A 15030-nucleotide genomic window follows, 5' to 3' on the forward strand; every position below is an offset into this window, starting at 1 on the left:
AAACATACTGTATGGGATTAATGCCAGACTAGACATTGTGTAAGAAAATATTATTGAATTTGAAGGTACAGCAGTAGAGCTTATCCAAAAAAATTAAAAAGCGAGGAAAAAAAAAATAACGGACTTCCCTGGTGGTCCAGTGGTTGGGAGTCTGCCTTCTAGCGCAGGAGATGTGGGTTCTATCTCTGGTGGGAAAAAGAAGCCACCACAAGCCATGCGGCAGCTAAGCTTCTGCACAGCAACTTCCGAGCCGAGGCCACAGCTACTGAGCCTGCGTGCCACAAGGAAGACCCAGAACAGCCAAAAAAGAATTCTTTAATTAAAAAAAATGAACATCAGTGAACTGTGGGACAATATCAAGTGATCCAATATATGGATTGGGGTCCCAAAGGAGAAGAACAAGAAAGAGAAGGGACAGAAAAAAAACAATCTGGAGAAATAATGGCTGAAAAATTTCCAAACTCGATGAAACCCATAAATCACAAATCCAAGAGGTTCAGTGAAACGCAAGCACAAGAAACGTAAGAAAAAACAATAAAACCCCCCAAACAAACACGTAATACTAAAGCACATCATGATCAAACTGCTCAGAACCTGTTGATAAAGAGAAAAAGAAATCGGCCAAAGGAGGAAAAAGATACTTTATGTGCAGAGGAACAAAGATGACATCAAATTTCTCATTGGAAATTGTGTAAATGAGAAGACGTCTCCCTGGAGTGGCATCTTTAATGTACCAAAAGAAAAGCAAAATAACTGCCACCCCCAGAATTCTATACCCAGCAAAAATATCTTTCAAAAAATGAAGGTGGAAATAAAGACATTTTCAAATATATGAAGGCCCACCAGGAAGGCAGAGGAACAGTGCCTGATTGACTTCTTTTGCTTTTCTAGACACGCTTACTACTTGGGTAAGCTTCTCTGATTCATTTGCTGGGTACCCATGAAGACTGTCAGTTTTGAGGGAAACCCAGAGAAAAAGTGGGTTCAGAACAATGCAGGTCCAGGCCTTGGTGCAAACTGCCCTGCCACATAAGCAGTTAAGCCCCAAGATCCAGCAGACCCTGGGTTGGTTGGTTTGTCTGTGGGGAGAGTGCTGCGCTGGGTCTTTGTTGCTGCACGCAGGGCTTTTCTTGCTGTGGAGCACAGGCTCTAAGGCGTGGGGGGTTCAGTCATTGCGGCACATGGGCTCAGCAGTCATGCTGCACAGACCTAGCTGCCCCACAGCATGTGGACTCCTGCTGGACCAGGGATCGAACCTGGGTCCCCTGCATCGGCAGGTGGATTCCTAACCACTGGACCACCGGGAAGTTGCAGACCATGTCTTCTTCTGCCAACAACTCTTCTCCATTTCAAGGACTGTTCCTGGCTTCCTGGTGGATCTAGATGGGGACTTAGTGCCTAACCACAGATAACCAAGGAATTATGACTCAAGATGTCCATCATGAAATAGATATCGTCTTACCTACTAAATCTTAAGTGTAGATACGTACATGGCATTCCACTGTAGAATGAAACTCATCCCAAACAGACTTGGAAGGAATGAGTAGACTTCATGAGTAGGTGACTTAGACTCCATGGTATCTGTTTTACCAGCTCTTAAAAACCCCCACAGCTATGCTCCCATGGGAAGTGTGGTGATCAGTCAATGGAGGATGAAAACATGTGTGTCTGATTTAAAGATTGGTCTGCCTGGTGTGGTGACTCCCACAAAAGATGGATGGCTGTGGCTTTACAGACACACTCAGGAGAAGCCCTGGAAGACTACGGTGAAGAGCAATTCTTCCAGAAGGCAAATATGTTGATTCTAAAGACTAGAGATCTCGTCAAGAAAATTAGAGATACCAAGCAAATATTCCAGGAAAAGATGGGCTCAATAAAGGACAGAAATGGTATGCACCTAACAGAAGCAGAAGATATTAAGAAAAGGTGGCAAGAATACACAGAAGAACTGTACAAAAAAGATCTTCACAACCCAGATAATCACGATAGTATGATCACTCACCTAGAGCCAGACATCCTGGAATGGGAAGTCAAGTGGGCCTTAGAAGGCATCACTACAAACAAAGCTAGTGGAGGTGATGGAATTCCAGTTGAGCTATTTCAAATCCTAAAAGATGATGCTGTGAAAGTGCTGCACTCAATATGCCAGCAAATTTGGAAAACTCAGCAGTGGCCACAGGACTGGAAAAGGCCAGTTTTCATTCCAACCCCAAAGAAAGGCAATGCCAAAGAATGTTCAAACCACCGCACAATTGCACTCACCTGACACACTAGTACAGAGAAGGCAATGGCACCCCACTCCAGTACTCTTGCCTGGAAAACCCCATGGACGGAGGAGCCTGGTAGGCTGCAGTCCATGGGGTCGCTAAGAGTCGGGCACGACTGAACGACTTCACTTTCGCTTTTCACTTTCATGCATTGGAGAAGGAAATGGCAACCCATTCCAGTATTCTTGCCTGGAGAATCCCAGAGACAGAGGAGCCCAGTGGGCTGCTGTCTATGGGGTTGCACAGAGTCAGACACGATTGAAGCGACTTAGCAGCAGCAGCACACACTAGTAAAGTAATGATCAAAATTCTCCAAGCCAGGCTTCAACAGTACGTGAACCATGAACTTCCAGATGTTCAAGCTGGTTTTAGAAAAGGCAGAGGAACCAGAAATCAAATTGTCAACATCTGTTGGATCATCGAAAAAGCAAGAGTTCCAGAAAAACATCTATTTCTACTTTATTGACTATGCCAAAGCCTTTGACTGTGTGGATCACAACCAGCTGTGGAAAATTCTGAAAGAGATGGGAATACCAGACCACCTGACCTGCCTCCTGAGAAATCTGTATGTAGGTCAGGAAGCAACGGTTAGAACTGGACATGGAACAACAGACTGGTTCCAAATTGGGAAAGGAGTACATCAAGGCTGTATATTGCCACCCTGCTTATTTAACTTCTATGCAGAGTACATCATGAGAAACGCTGGGCTAGATGAAGCACACGCTGGAATCAAGATTGCCGGGAGAAATATCAATAACCTCAGATATGAAGATGACTCCACCCTTATGGCAGAAAGCGAAGAGGAACTGAAGAGCCTCTTGATGAAAGTGAAAGAGAGTGAAAAAGTTGGCTTAAAACTCAACATTCAGGAAACTAAGATCATGGTATATGGTCCCATCAGTTCATGGCAAATAGATGGGGAAACCGTGGAAACAGTGACAGAGTTTATTTTGGGGGCTCCAAAATCACTGCTGATGGTGACTGCAGCCACAAAATTAAAAGATGCTTACTCCTTGGGAGAAAAGTTATGACCAACCTAGATAGCATATTAAAAAGCAGAGACATTACTTTGCCAAGAAAGGTCCATCTAGTCAAGGTCATGGTTTTTCTAGTAGTCACATATGGATGTGAGAGTTGGACTGTAAAGAAAGCAGAGCGCCAAAGAATGGATGCTTTTGAACTGTGCTGTTGGAGAAGACTCTTGAGAGTCCCTTGGACAGCAAGGAGATCCAACCAGTCCATCCTAAAGGAGATCAGTCTTGAATATTCATTGGAAGGACTGCTGCTGAAGCTGAAACTCCAATACTTTGGCCACCTAATGTGAAGAACTGACTCACTGGAAAAGACCCTGATGACGGGAAAGATTGAAGGCAGGAGGAGAAGGGGACGACAGAGGATAAGATGGTTGGATGGCATCACCGACTCAATGGACACGAGTTTGAGTAAACTCCGGGAGCTGGTGATGGACAGGGAGGCCTGGCATGCTGCAGTCCATGGGGCCGCAAAGAGTCGGACGTGACTGAGCGACTGAACTGAACTGATGTGGACTCATGGGCAGTGGTTAACAGGTTGGCCAGCTGATCAGAGACTTGGAAAGAATAACCTTTTCCTTGGAGATCTGGGGGAAAGGCACACAAATGCACCTGTCAGAAAGGGCGCACAGTGAGAATGAATACTCACCGAAGGACATCCGCCATGGAGGAGGTTCTCAAGTGTCGAGTGGACAAGGTGATCTGTTTCTGAGGACGTCAGCCTCTCCCCTCCCTTGCCCCAGTGCTTGCTCAACAGGTCCATGTACAAGTGACCAAGAGGGCAGAAATGGAGTCTATGCAGGGACTCAGCCATATGAACTGCCCTCACCCTGGCTGACTTGGCTTCCATTATGGCTGGGTGCCCACCCTGTCACCAGCAGGGACCCACACTGAGTTCCTAATATGGTACCATTTCCCAGAGGGACCAGCCTGGTGCCTGGTGGTCAGCTTGATGACATAGGACCCCTTTCATCACGGAAAGGGCGGCACATTGCCCTTGGGTATTTCAGGTGAGGCCTTTTTTCAGTCACGTTCCTTCTACCGGCAGCACCATTTGTGGACTCGGAGAATGCTTTATTTATCCATCACCATGGCAACCCAGGCAACATCGCCTCGGGCTGAAGGACTCATTTTCTAATGGAGAGTGAGGCAGAGAGCTCCTGCCCAAGAAATTCCCTGGACTTACCCCATGCCCCATCCTCCAGAAGCAGCTGGCTTGGGAGAATAGTGGGATGGTCTGTAGAGACCACTTACCATGCCGGGTGAGAGACAACACCCTGCAAGGTTTAAGTGCTGCTCTCCAGGGTGTGGGGTATGCTTGACCCACCAAGCATTACAGGGTGCCCTTCCCCCACAGCCCAAACGCCTGGATCCAGGAATCCAGCAGTGGAGGTGGGAGTCATCCCTCCCACAATTACACCAAAGAACACACTGGAGGAATTTTTGCTTTCCTTCCTGTGACCTTGGACTAGTGTCCAAGAAAGGAATGTCTCCATCAGGAAACGCATTCATGCTTCGGATGAATTAAAGCCGAGGCTGTCTCCTCCCCCAACCGGGTACTTCTGGTTCCTCATGCTACTGAACCAGCAGGCAGAGAAGGGCATATTGATACCAGTCATCAGAGGAGATCTGATCTGAGCCACAGGTTGGGGCCAGGTGGACTACATGTGGCACCCTGAGATTTCACTGTGGTGCTCAATGGTTCTTACTGGGCAAAAGGAAGGGCGCTCCTCAAAGATGGGCTTGGAAAGCACTCAGGTCCCGAGGGAACAAAAGTTTGGGTCATCCCACGAAGGCTAAAAAATAAGCGCTGCTGGCCTTCCCTGGTGGAACAGTGGATAAGGATCCACCTGCCAATGCATGCGACTCGGGTTCGATCCCTGGTCCAGGAAGATTCCACATGCCACATAGCAACTAAGCCCATACCCCAAAACTACGGAGCCAGTGAGCTGCAGCTACTGGAGCCCGCATACCTAGAGCCCGTGCTCCACAGCTGGAGACGCCACCGCGATGAGCCCCTGCACCGCAGCTGGAGAGGAGCCCCGCTCGCCGCAACTAGAGAAAAGTCCTCGAAGCAATGAAATCCAATACAGCCAATAAATAAATAAAGCTGCAAAAAAAAAAAAAAAAAGTGCTGTTGAAGGGCTGACCCAGGGCTCAGCAGTTGCAGAGCGTGTTGGAAGCAGGCTCTGTCCCAGCAAGCACCCCCCGGGGAGGGGTGGAGGGTGGCTGTGTTCTTCCCAGCTGTCCCGCTCCATCCCCTGAGACCTTATTTGAGGGGGGGTGCCTCCAGCTTCAGGCTGGCCCCCTCCCTGGTTGTTATCACCCAGGGTGATCAGAGGCTGGTGCAGCCCGTGTGTCCTGAGTGTTGAGGACACATGTCCCCCAGGGGACGGGGTGGATGCTGAAGGCCTCGGGGCTAGGTGCCCCTCCAGGGCCATTCTCCGCCCTTCTCTGCCTGCTCTGTGCCCCAGACGGGCCCGTGGGAGGGGGAGCTTGGGAGAGGAAGAATGGGATCTTGTCCCTACTGCTGCCCCATCCCATGGCTGCAGCCACAGCCTGCCCTGGGGCCCCTCTCTTTGACACACCTGCCCCCAGGTTCCAGCCACCCCTCCCTCCATGGCCCTTCCCCCACCTACCTGTCACCACCTTCGGAGCTGCCGTCCCTCCCTGAGTGTCCAGGATCCTGCTCAGATCCCAGTAAATAAACCCACTTTTATGCTTTCCTGGATTCGCCCGCTTCCGTGTGCCTCTGCTGGGACTCTGATCAGTTCAGTCCTATGTACAGTGATACTCATGACCTGGTTGCTGCTGCTGCTGCTGCTAAGTCGCTTCAGTCGTGTCCGACTCTGTGCGAACCCATAGACGACAGCTCACCAGGCTCCGCCGTCCCCGGGATTCTCCAGGCAAGAACACTGGAGTGGGTTGCCATTTCCTTCTCCAATGCATGAAAATGAAAAGTGAAAGTGGGGTCGCGAAGAGTCGGACACAACTGAAGTGACTTAGCAGCAGCAGCAGCAACCAGGTCATGAGTATCACTGTACATAGGACTGCACTGATCACTGAACCTACCTACCAGGCTTTTCCGTCCATGGGATTTTCCAGGCAAGAGTACTGGAGTGGGATGCCATCGCCTTCTCCGGTTACTTACAATTAAAATAATGAAAACTAAAGTGTCCTTCAATAGATAAATAGATACATAATGGTACCTCCAAAGTATGAAATTCCATGGAGCCACTGAAAAAATGAAACAGGGACTTCCCTGGCAGTCCAGTGGTTGACTCCATGCTCCCAATGCCAGGGGCGAGGGTTCAATCCCTGTTGAGATGCCGCATGCCGAAGATATGGCAGCAGCCAAGACTGTCACCCGAGCATCCTCTCTGGTCCAGGGACAGATTACAGAGCAGCGCACAGAGTCGAAAGAGAGCATCCCAGACAGTGAGGGCTTGGGAGGAAGTGCTCACGGTGATGAGGCGGCAGGGTGGGGTGGGGGGCGCGGGGGCTGGCTCCTGCCTCCAGCACACTGTCGCTGAGAAGCAAGTGGAAAGGAAGCAGAAGCAGCCCCGTGAGGCTTCGCCGCTCAGAGTGGGAACCGAGGGCGGTCCAGGCGGCCCAGCAGAGAGGCAGGCAGGCAGGCCTGCGCGTGCGTGGCCGGGTCTTGGCTGGTAGGCCCAGCGACTCCCCGCTCCCTGCCAGCCGCCACCGGGGTCCCGTGGCCACGGTGACCCCGCCAGTGGTTCCTGAGGTTTCCTGCTGCCTGGCTCGCTAGGCCACAGCTCTTCCTGAAGGGTGCTTCTCTTCCTCTTTCTCAGCCTCCCAGCTGACGACATGGAGGACTTTGAAGGTCAGGGGCATGAACCAGTCCTCTGCCAAGGGTGGACCCGACAAAAGTGCCCCCTGGATGTGTGTGCAGGAAGGAATGGGGTGGAGAGTAGGGGGCACGGGGTGGGGTGGGGCAGCGACCCAGACCTGGTTTGTGAGCCCCGCCCCGCTGGTCCCCCCAGGCACATCCTTGCAGGAAACGCCTGGAATGTTCTCTGCATCCAAAAGCACCACCACCCGCCCCCCCAGCCATCCTCCGCAGCTGCCCACGTGGGATGCTCCGAGGGCTAGGTGAGGGCACGAGCCCCGGGCCGACTCTGGGAGCCCAGCTCCCCGTCTGAAAGGGGGCTGGAGACCCTGACCCGCAGTCACAGGGAGACTGCAGCGCAGTCACGGGTGCAGCCTGCTGCCACACTGGGCACCTGACTGCAGCTCGTCCGCTCACACGGCCAGGCCGGAGCTAACGACAGTGCTGCTGGTGGAAGGCGAGGGCCGGAGGCGGCCCCCTCTCCCCGGCTCCCACCACTGGGGCCAGGAGTCCCCCACCCTCCACTGGCTGCCACGCATATCTTCCCGAAGCTGGGCTCTGACCACAGCTCTCTTGCTTCCGTGGCTCCCCACTCCCTCAAGGATAAGAGTGTCCCCTTGAGCCTTTAATCTAGGAGCTTCCCTGGGGGCTCAGTCGGTAAAGACTCTACCTGCAATGCAAGAGACCTGGGCTCCATCCCTGGGTCAGGAAGATCCCCCTGGAGAAAGAAATAGCAACCCACTCAGTATTCTTGCCTGGGAAATCCCATGGACAAAGGAGCCTGGTGGACTAGAGTCCATGGGGTCGCACAGAGTCGGACACGGCTGAGCAACTCACCCACCCCTCCCAGGGCCTACCGCGCTGCCTGCCAGAGGGAGTTACTCGCTGCTGGTGTGGAGGGCCAACTAGGAAGTCAGGGAGAAGGCGTGGGATGGGGTGGGGGTGGAGGGGCTTCGGTGGAGACTTCAAGGTGTCACAGCAAAGATTGCAAGCACTCTACGCACCCGATGCACAGCTCTTTACAGACTAACCTGCTAAGAACCCAGTGAGGCAGGGGCAGGAGTCACCCCATTTTCCAGAGGTGCAAACTGAGGCTGGGTGAGGCGAAGTAACTGCTGGGACATGGCAGGGCCTGCTTCCGAGCCCAGACACCCTGGCCCACTGCTGTGTTGCCTTTCCTTCCTCCTTCTAGCCCAGGCTTCTTCCTGGGAAGAAAGAAAAACTCGATGAGGAACGCTAGCCCCAGGGCCATCTGTGTGCCAGCACTTTAGCACTTTACACAGCACTAGCGCTTATCTGCACACAGCTTGTCCTCCTCCCCACTGTGCAGACAAGGAGATCACGGCTCAGAGTGGGTGAGAGACCTGTCTGGGGGCACACAGGGAGTGGATGGAGGGGCCAGGGCTCCGTTTAACCCCTGGGAACTTGCTACTGATGCACCCCAGACCCAAGAACCCAGAACCGCCAGGCCAGGGGCCGTCATGCCATTCTGATCCAATATCAACCCTGGGGACTGCCAGGAGCTGTTTTCCTCCCAGGGCCTCTGCCCTGGGCCCTGGTGGGCACTCACCTCCCACCTACTCCCCCCTCAGTTCCTCAGAGCTGAGTGAGAAGGGGAGGGGCAGCCCCGGTGACCTCTGGGGGGACATCTAGTTAGGACACGGCCTGGCCAGTCCCCGCTTCACTTGATCGAGTCCGAGGGATGATCACACCCAACAGCCAATCCCTCTTCCCTGCTGCACATCCCCACCTCCCAAAGGTGAGAGGAGTAAGGGAGGTGATGGCGGAGCGGGCAGGAAGGACTCCTCTTAAACCCCCTCTCCATCACCGTCGTTGGTGTTGCTCAGTCACTCAGTCGCATTCGACTCTTTGTGACCCCATGGACCGCAGCACGCCAGGCTTCCCATCCATCACCATCGCCCGGAGCTTGCTCAAACTCATGTCCATCGACTCGGTGATGCCATTCAACCATCCCATCCTCTGTCGTCCCCTTCTCCTCCTGCCCTCAATCTTTCCCAGCATCAGGATCTTTTCTAATTAGTCAGCTCTTGCATCAGGTGGCCAAAGTATTGGAGCTTCAGCTTCATCAGTCCTTCCAATGAACACTCAGAACTAATTTCCTTTAGGATTGACTTGTTTGAGCTCCTTGCGGTTCAAGGGACTCTCAAAAGTCTTCTCCAACACCACAGTTCAAAAACATCAATTCTTCGGCATTCAGCCTTCTTTACAGTCCATCTCTCACATCCATGCAGCTTCCTCAGTTGGTAAAGAATCCGCCTGCAATGCAGGAGACCCCAGTTTGATTCCTGGGTCGGGAAGATCCGCTGGAGAAGGGATAGGCTACCCACTCCAGTATTCTTGGGCTTCCCTTGTGTCTCAGCTGGTAAAGAATAGGCCTGCAATATGGGAGACCTGGGTTCAATCCCTGGGTTGGGAAGATACCTTGGAGAAGGGAAAGGCTACCGGTTCAGTATTATGGCCTGGAGAATTCCGTGGAACAGTCCACAGGATCGTAAAAAGTAGGACACTTCTGAGGGATTTTCACTTTCACACTTTCACATCCATACATAACTACTGCAAAAACCATAGCTTTGACTAGACAGACCTTTGCTGGTAATGTCTCTGCTTTTTAATACACTGTCTAGGTTTGTCATAGCTTTTCTTCCAAGGAGCAAGTGTCTTTTAATTTCATGACTGCAGTCACCATCTGCAGTGATTTTGGAGCTCAAGAAAATAAAGTCTGTCGCTGTTTCCATTGTTTCCCCATCTATTTGCCATAAAGTGATGGGACCGGGTGCCACGATCTTTGTCTTCTGAATGTTGAATTTAAGCCAACTTTTTCGCTCTCCTCTTTCACCTTCATCAAGAGGCTCCTTAGTTCCTCGCTGCTTTCTGCCATTAGAGTGCTGTCATCTATTTTACCATTAAAATTGCTATTTTTACGGTGGAGCTAACACCTGCACCCCCACACCGTCCGCGGCTGCTAGCAGAGCTCAGGGATAATCTCCCTACAACAGCCTTCAGGACCCAGGGCCGGGCCCCCTGCTGACTGCCCTGAGTCTGGGGGTCTCGGCTCATGGGGCCTGCTGCCTGGCCACCCCTGCCGGCAGTTCTTCTGGCCTTCCCCCACCCTCCCACCCAACTAAGGAAGGGCCAGGAGCGAGGGGCCCTGGGGCGCAGGGTTAGGGGGCCCCTGCTCCCACTGGCGAGGTGCGCCCGGAGCAGCGGATGTCACCCTGGCACTCAGTGAATGGACGTGGGAGGAAATGGTGGCCCCGCAGCTGAAGGACCAGCTGGAGGTGGGGGTGGCGTTGGGAGCAGGTAGACCGGTGTCCGGGCCTGGGCTTGCAGCTCTTCCGGGCTTCCGGGCCTTGAACCCTGCTCCGCCCCACCGGCAGGCAGGGCTGGGGCCCAGAAAGGAGTCCGGCCGGCCGAGGCCTGCTCTCCACTGGCCCCCACCTCAGTTTTGCTCAGGACTTGCTCCTGCCGGCAGTCAGTGCCTTGCCCCCAGGCGAGTAGCGGGGCTGGTCACTCCGGGGCTTTTTGTTTAAATTTTAAATTTTTTGTCTGCGCACCTTGTGAGCTCTTAGCCCCCCATCAGGGATCGAACTCACATTCCCTACAGTAGAAGCAGAGAGTCTTAACCACTGGCCTGCCAGGGACATCCCACTGTAGCCTCTTTTGGAGTCCAGCTCTGGAGAACCAGTAAACCGAGAGGGAGCCGGGAGTGGGCAGTTTCCACTGGTTGCCCCTGGGGTGGGGATGGTAGGGGGAAGCGGGAGGACTCCAGGGCTCCCCTTGGAAGGCAGGAGGGGCTGGGAAGACTCAAGTCCCAGCTTGGGTTCTGTGCTGGGAGCCCTGGGGCAAGCCGCTTCCCGCTCTGGACTCTGGTCTCGGTGTCTGAGCCCCTCGATTCCAGGCTGCTGTGGTGTCTGGAGGACCCACCGGACTGGCCGGCCCTGACAGGGCTGTGGCCCGACAGTGTTAAATGGATGTGTGGGGAGAGGTGTGCCGGCTTGCCCACTCGAGCCCTGCACCCTAGGACAGCAGCCAAGCCCGGGGGTTTGCAGCAAGTCTCACGTGAACATTCAAAGCAGAGCCCCGCCTCGCAGCTCTGTGACCCCGAGCAGGTTCCTCAGCCTCTCTGTGCCTTGTCTTTTCATGTGTAGGATGAGATAATAATATACCATCTCACAGGGTTTCCGAGATTACATGAGCTTGGCAAAGCACCAAACCATGTCTTGTACACAGGAAGAGCCAGGCAGGCTCAGCTAGAATACTGCTGGACTTGCAAAACATTTCGATGCTGTACAAACATGTACATGCATTAAAGGGCACATATTTTAAACTTTCTGTTTATTACACAAAGGGGCTCAGGACCGCAGGAGAGGCATGTTTGATCCCTGAGTCAGGAAGATCCCCTGGAGGAGGAAATGGCAACCCACTCTTGCCTGAAGAATCCCATGAACAGAGGAGCCAGGCGGGCTACAATCCGGGGGGTCACAGAGTCAGACTCAGCTTAGGAACTAAGCACACATGGGGCTCAGGACAGTCACTGCTCATCTACCAGTGCGGTTGGGCTTCCCAGGCGCACTAGCAGAACCCGCCTGCCAGTGCAGGAGAGTAAGAGACGCAGGTTGGACCCCTGGGTCGGGAAGATCCCCTGGAGGAGGGCATGGCAACCCACGCCAGTACTCCTGCCTGGAAAATCCCACAAAAGAACCTGGTGGGCTACACAGAGTCAGACACAGCTGAGCCAGGTAGAACATGCGCACCTGAAGGGCAACCTGCCCCGGGAGCTGCGAAGCAGAGACTGCAGCTGAGCTGGCGCGCCGCCGGGGTGGCCACGTGGGGCAATACCTGGAGCCTCCGGATGCAGGCCTGCTGAGTGCGGCCCTCCGTTCCTGGCCGTGGGCAAGCCCTCGGGAGGCTCTAGAGACTAAAACCCAGGACCAGGAGCCCTGCCCAACCCCAACCCCGCGCTGCGGACAGCGTGAAGGACTGTGGTGAGGCAGAAAGAGGGGCAGGCGCTAACACCTTCCCTTCTGCAGGCGGAGCACTGTGGCCGGGATGACCGGGTGGCCCCTGCGGCCGTGGCCTCGATCAGCACCGCGGTGGCCCGGGCTCTGGACCCCCGCAGCGGCCCTTCGTCCCTTGGCCCGCGGCGCCCTCGCCTTTCCTCCGGCCTCTCTCGCTTCCATCCTCAACCCCCGGCCCCCCTGCCCCCCACGTCCCCCCGTCACCCCGTTCCACCCCCCTCGCCCCGTCGCAGGTCACCTGTCCTCCAGGCGCGGCGGGTGGAGCCGGACCCCCATCGCCCCCTCTCCTCCCAAGCGCAGCTCCCTGCGCCGGTCGGGGGACGGGGGTGGGGGTGGCGAGCAAGCTCCCCGGGGCTCTGAAATGGGGAGCCAGCCCTTCCTCGGCCAGAGGGCGGATCCTGTGCCCCTCCGCCTCGGGTTCCCAGGCGACCCGCGCTCCCCGAGCCTCGGTCTTTCCGGACGGGGCAGGGCGGCGGCGCTGAGCTAGGAAGGAAGGTCAGCCCGACCCCCGCTCTGGCTCCCGCAACCGGAATCCCCGCCCCGCCCCGTGGGGGGGGAACGGGGGCCGGGACCCGGAGACAGACCGGGAGACAGACCCCGGGCCGCCCACGTCCAAGCCGAGAGCGCGTGTCCGGGGGCGCTGGGCGCTTCCTCCGCCGCCCGCCCCCACCGTCGGAGGGGGGCCCGCCGCCCGCAACCTGCCTGTCCCGAATCTGGGCTCGCGGGCGCGAGCAGCCGGGGCCGCGCAGGGACCCCGGTGGGAGCGGGCGCTCGAGAGAAGGCCCGCGGCCCCGAGGACCGCCCCGCCCGCACCCCAGAGCCTCGCGGCCGTCGGCCTGCCCGGCTGACGCCTGTCTCAGGACCCCAACCTGCGCGGTCCCCGCTCAGGCTCGGGGCAGCCGCAGTGCAGGTCAACGAGGGCAGCTCGGGTCTGAGGGTAGGCCCGGGTGCCCCTCACCCATCCCCACTGCAGCCTCACTGGGAGAACAGGTCCCCTCAGCCCCCACTTGTCCCCGGGGGATCTGTCCCCCAGTTGTCCTGGCGCGGCTCTCATCCTGGGTGGACACGCCGCAGGCCTCGAGGGGTGCTGTGATGGGACTGATGGCCTCGTCGGCGGCTCCTGGGGACCTCGAGCGGCTGGGAATGGCGCCGGTGCCTCCAGGGGCTCCCTCTGTTGGTGCGTTTCCCTTATTACTGCATTTAAAAGGCTGAAATCGGATTGTTTATGTTAAAGAGAAACGTCCAGAAACATTGTGCGGTCAGCCAGTCTAATTTAGGGGCTGGGGATGCAGTGTTGGAGCTAGACGGTTGGAAATCCCTCCTCAGGGCCCTTCCCTCCAGCTCCGGCCGGGGCCTGTCTCTTGCCTCGTTGTCAACCCATCCCCAGGGCCCGTCCACTCCTCTCTTGGGCTCATTACTTAGGCCCCTCCGCCCAGCAGCCCACCAAGGGCAGAGGGACTCCGTCCTGGCCCTGCCTCTCACAGAAGATCAGCACGTGAGGACAAAGTATAGGAAAAAGGTGAGAGTGAGGTGTTCATCACTCAGTGGTTTCTGACTCTTTGATCCCAGGGACGGGATCAAAGGCTTTTCCAGGCAAGAATACTGGAGTGGGTAGCCACTGCCCTACCCCCAGGGGATCTTCCCAACCCTGGTATCGAACTTGGGTCTCCTGCATTGCAGGCAGATTCTTCACTGTCTGAACCACCAGGGAAGCCCTGGACCACGGTGCTCACGTTAAATTAACACCGGAATTTCCCTTTGCTCTTGTTTTGTGGCCCTCGCAGGAGTTTGGGGTGTTTTACTCCAGAATCGCCACAAGAGGGCGCCAAGAGCAAGCCTCCCTTGCCCAGAGCCCGGCCTCCACCCACTCTTGAGTGCCCCAAGCCGCGCGGTGCCATTGCCTCCATTCAAGCAAGCTTTGGAGGGTACGTGTAGGGGAGGGGGCCGGGAGGAGGAGAACTGCAGCCTCGCCGAGGCCAGGGAGCCTCAGGGATGGTTGGTCCTTACTCTTCATTTGACACAACATTCTCTTACTCCATTGGCAGGAACACCACGGCCCAGAGCAGGCAGGGCCTCCCAAGGGCACACAGCAAAGGCTGGGCGCCACCGGGACACACAGCTCCCGCCTGCAGATCTGTTTGCCCCTAGTGGAGAAGGGCCCACGGTGGAGGGCAGCAGGGAGGGGGAGAAGCAGAATCGGAGGCTGGAGGCAAAGACGAGCCCCAAAGATGGCTGCTGTGGGCTCAGCTCTGGGCCTCCAGGTCTGTCTTTAAAGAGGCTCCCCGTCCCCAGTCCGCTGCTCCTCCATCGGGGCTTGGAGCCTCAGTGGCCCTGAGCTCCTCCCGAGAGCCCTCTTAGGAGCCCTTGTCGGCTAACACCTTGGGTGAAAGCCAGCACCTTGGGTGACAGCTGACACCCTCGTTAACAAGGAGGGAAAGAAAATCCCGCCCAGGTGGAAAGGAAGTGACATGGCCTTTTGGGGGATGGGGTGGGGGGGCATGCCAGCAGGCACTCTCCTGACACAGGGTGCCAGGGTGTTTTAATAGCATAGTTGCAGCCAGAGCCTGTCCCAGCATTGCTGCATGACCCTAAAACAGCACCCCACCATCCTTGGGGTTCAAGTTCTGTCCAGTGAGGAGGTGGATGTGTGTATGGGGGTCCCGTCTCAGCATGTAGCTGACTGGGGGACCTAGCTGCCTAAAACGCTCCCAGAGCTCCCCGCTATCATCAGGGACCAGTCCCCTGGCTGCTCCTCCCAGCATCGCGTCGTCTCTGCAGCCGCTTTTCACACCCTCACCTCTTTTCTCACCCACATCATCAGGTGGCCCGTGCTGCAGCCGCCT

Source organism: Capricornis sumatraensis, chromosome 19 (assembly GCF_032405125.1).
Source record: "Capricornis sumatraensis isolate serow.1 chromosome 19, serow.2, whole genome shotgun sequence".
Classification (NCBI taxonomy): Eukaryota; Metazoa; Chordata; class Mammalia; order Artiodactyla; family Bovidae; genus Capricornis; species Capricornis sumatraensis.